Here is a 4,343-nt window from a genome sequence, read left to right as displayed (position 1 = left end):
TGCGTTTCATGTTTAAGAACACGGGGTTAGGGATGGGGTGGTGCCTTCGAATCCCACCAAGGTGTCTGGCCAGGCGTGGGGGCTGCAGAGCCAGCGCCGACCCGTCCTCTCAACTCGCCAGGGAGGGACCTGGGGGAGGCACTCTGTCCAGCCCCAGATGCCCAAGGTGGGGAGAGAGCCTGCAAGAGATGGGGCGCACCTGGGCGTGGGGAGGGGCCTGCTCCTCCTGGGGACACGGAGCCTGGTGGCCGAACAGGCCCTCTCCTCTCCCGTCCGCTGCACACGCAGCCTTCGCGTCTGCTGTCTCCAGGGACCCTCAGGACCCGTCTCTGAATTTTTTGTCCACGTCTGATCACGGAGACCAGGCACTGGAAAATGCCCTCTTGTCCTCTGTTGCCCCCTCCTCCTGCCCTCAGCATCAGGGTCTTCTCCTGATGGGCGGTACATGGCATCATCAGCTCCAGGACAGAACACACTTCTGGGGAAGCACGGAGCAGCAGCACGTGCTGGCGTTGGAGCTGTGCTTCTCCCGTCTGTAACCTGTGCTCACTCGGAACCGTGGAGTGCTCCCTCCGGAGTCACACTCGGAACCGTGGAGTGCTCCCTCCGGAGTCACACTCGGAACCGTGGAGTGCTCCCTCCGGAGTCAGCAGAGCAGCAGAGCTGCCGCCACTTATCCTGGGACTCCGTCCCCTCCCCAGCGGCTCGCACCCGTGACTAAGCCCCGGACCCAGGACTGCCTGCCGGGGTCTAGGGAGTCGGGGGGCCCTCGGCCCAATCCCTCCTGGTCACCCTGGCTTCTCAGGAGAGCCGCCGGCCGCGAACACGGCCTGGGGTTGTGGCTTCTTCTGAACAGGGTGTGGAGGGCAAGGCAGCCCGTAGGCACCTCCTAGAGGAGGGCAGGGGGCACCCCAGGCCCGGCGCCTCCACAGGCCTGGGGAGCGGTGGATTCAGGGCGCTGGTGCAGCGGGCCCTCGCCTGCTGGCCTGGGGTGGGCAGGAGGCAGCCCTCAGACCTTTGTCCGACTGTGCAAACCTCCTGGAGGCCCGCGTGGGTGGGGGTGAGCCGTGGGCAGAGGCACTCATTGTCTCGCTTGGAGAAGCCTGCCAGCCGGGCCCTGACAGCAGAACCGCGGGGAGCGGCCACCCCCGCCCCGGAGGGCAGAGCTGGGGGGCGGGGCTCCCAGCAGCCCGCCTCAGAGCAAGAGTTTTCACGTTCAGAGCAAAGACCCGTTTTGTTCAGATGTGTGAGGTACGCACCCCGGGCCATGGGCTGACCCGCCGGTGACTTCGGCTTTTGGAACAGTGGAATGCAGAGCAAAGACTAAAAACAGAGCTGAAGACAGGAGGCGTGCGGAGATGAGTGTCTGCGGTATCACTGAGCTGCTCTCACCTCCGGAGGCCTCTGCATCCAGCGTTTCTGTCCACATAGCTTCCCTCGTGTAAATGTCCTTGTAATTATGAAGCCAACCTGCAGAATGTTCTAACTTCTCATATGGATATGTGTTTTCTCTGTCTCGTCCAGTCTGGACAAACCAGTTCCATTTAGATATCCGACCTACTCGTTCATGAAGAGAAACCGAGCGTCAGCTACCCGCCGTGATGCCTTGGGAGGGACAGACCCCCGTTCCGGCATGTGTTCCCCGGGAAGGGGTCCTCTGACCACCCACGGGTCTCCCAAAGCCCCCGATCAGGTGGGAGGAGCCCCAGAAGCCCTTGGTCTGTAAGAGCTAGAGGAGTGGCCCACATCTGCCCCCTGTTCCCGGTCAGGGCAGCTCTGAACACCCTCCCGCCCCCCACCCTGCAGCAGCTCCTCGGTAACCAGAGAGGACCTGTGATCCTCCCGGGCTCGGGTGGGTCTGCGGGGCATAGTAACGCTGGGGGCGCCCCTGAGGAGCCCTCTGGCTCTCGGGGCAGGGGTCCCGGCAGCCCCCTGCCATCGCCAGACAGGCTGTGACGGCCCCGGCTGCCGACCTCCCTTCTACCAGAGGCTTCCTCACCTCCCTGGGGTCATTCCGAACCCACCCCACACACACACTTCATTTAGGCAGCCAAGCACACCGCGCAGTTTCTGTTTATTTCAGTGGCAGAGAGCAGGTTTATAACAAAGCCATCTTTCCCTCCAAACAAACGTTGATCCAAAAGCTAGGAAGAGTCTCAGAGGCCGAAGACCCTGATGCGGCTTCAGGGATGGCCTGTGCCCAGAAGGGCCTGCAGGGGCCCAGACGTGTCCCTGGGGCCCGGACGTGTCCCCCGGGGCCTGGACATGTCCCCTGGGAGCCTGGACGTGTCCTCTGGGAGCCTGGACGTGTCCCCCGGGGCCTGGACATGTCCCCTGGGAGCCTGGACGTGTCCTCTGGGAGCCTGGACGTGTCCCCCGGGGCCTGGACATGTCCCCTGGGAGCCTGGACGTGTCCTCTGGGAGCCTGGACGTGTCCCCCGGGGCCTGGACATGTCCCCTGGGAGCCTGGACGTGTCCTCTGGGAGCCTGGACGTGTCCCCCGGGGCCTGGACATGTCCCCTGGGAGCCTGGACGTGTCCTCTGGGAGCCTGGACGTGTCCCCCGGGGCCTGGACATGTCCCCTGGGAGCCTGGACGTGTCCTCTGGGAGCCTGGACGTGTCCCCCGGGGCCTGGACATGTCCCCTGGGAGCCTGGACGTGTCCTCTGGGAGCCTGGACGTGTCCCCCGGGGCCTGGACGTGTCCCCCGGGGTGCTGAGCTGAGCGGGCTCCCCCTCCACGCTGGCCTCACAGAGTACACGTCCAGTCAGTCCACTCCTTCTGAGAGAATAAAAATACAATTCTTTTAATGCGGCTCACGAAGCTTCTGCGCTTCCGCGGGCCTCAGTGACCCCACTGACGTCGGGGTCAGCATGAGGACCCCGTGGCCTCTCGGGATCTGTCCTCCTGGGCCGATTCCTGGTGCTCGGGCCTCAGCGAAACTCAGTGGCGTGTTGCTAAGAGCAGCACACGTTCCCACTTATCTCTAGGTTAATAGCACTTGCGTTACTGGTAATGTTCTGCTCTGATGTTGGGTCCCTTTTCTCCCCCCATGTCTCTGAAAACATTCACATTTTCTACCTATTTTTTTTAGAATTTAAACTGCAAAGATGTTTTTAAATCATCTTGATAACATATTTTTCAAAGCACTCTGTTAGGGTTTATAAATCTTACATTTATGTGCTTACCTACGTGCTATTTTAGTATCTTAATAAAAAGCAACAGCATCCTCCTTATTTGGAAGCTAAGCCACAAAGTGACTAAATACTATTTTTATTCAAAGTGAAAAAAAAAGTAAACAGATATTCCCAAGGTTGGTGTTCTCTTTTGAAATAGCATTACCTGGAGGGTATTCATAAATACATTCACATCGTAACTACCCCCTCGCATCTCACAGGAACCCAAGTCTCACCCGTTTGTGATGTCAGGAAACAGGTGACAGGTGGCAGCCTCTCCTCGTTCGTCCTGGCCGCGCACGTGGCCCTGGCTCCCCCGAGCTTCGGCCTCGAGCAGAGATGGGGACCCCGGGGATGTTTCCTCAGGGTCTGCGCACAGTCAGGAGAACCTACCCAGGACGACGTGCGTCCCGTCCTTTTGAAATGTCCAAACCCCTGACAAGTGGGACACATTTTTTTTTGAATGGCCACTTAAGCACCCACGGGGCTCCCCAGGTGGCGCAGAGGTAAAGAACCCGCCTGCCAAGGCAGGAGACGCCGGAGACAGAGGGTGATGCCCGGGTCACGAAAATCCCCTGGAGGAGGGCATGGCCACCCACCCCAGTGTTCTTGCCTGGAGAATCCCCATGGACAGAGGAGCCTGGGGCTGCGGTCCATGGGGTCACAGAGGGCTGGACCTGCCGGAGCACACACACCTGAGGAGGCGAAACGTGATAGCAGTGTGTCGCCTGGGAAACGGAGACGTGCAGCCCACCTCGCCCACCCTGTGCTGCCGTCGCAGCCCCTCCAGAAAGCACCGTCACCGTCCATGTTTCATCCTTAAAGGCTCTAATTCTTTCAGCATGTTCACATGGTTTTATAGAGCCCCAGATACCGGGAAAATCCCCTTGGTGTTGTAGGACACGATTGCTGTTAGAAAACGTTCAGGCTGTCAGCCGCGGCTCAGCGCTGTCGTGGCGAGGGGCCCTGGGAACGCTGCTTATGCTGACGCGGGATTGATGGGGCCGGGGTAACGCGGTCGGGTCAGAGGTGCAGCTGCTTAGCCGCGCTCATCAAGCTCTCCGGTTTCACCGCGGTTTACGAGGAGGGTCTGCGGCGATAGCATCTGGCTGCCCAGCATGACTGCGTTCGCCTCTGTGATTGAACGGGATTTAATGGTGGGGGGGGG

At 60.5% G+C, this 4,343-nt stretch overlaps 1 protein-coding gene across 1 annotated transcript in view; it reads left to right on the top strand.

The window, feature by feature from the left end:
• The window catches only part of GMDS (GDP-mannose 4,6-dehydratase), a 353,504-nt gene that overhangs the window by 328,565 nt on the left and 20,596 nt on the right, over positions 1-4,343 (top strand). The gene's annotated exons all lie outside the window — the stretch shown is intronic.

Source organism: Bison bison, unplaced genomic scaffold, assembly GCF_000754665.1.
Source record: "Bison bison bison isolate TAMUID 2011002044 unplaced genomic scaffold, Bison_UMD1.0 scf7180017864321, whole genome shotgun sequence".
Lineage (NCBI taxonomy): Eukaryota > Metazoa > Chordata > Mammalia > Artiodactyla > Bovidae > Bison > Bison bison.
Note: the sequence above shows the minus strand (reverse complement) of the source record. Positions and strands in the feature narration are given on the sequence as shown.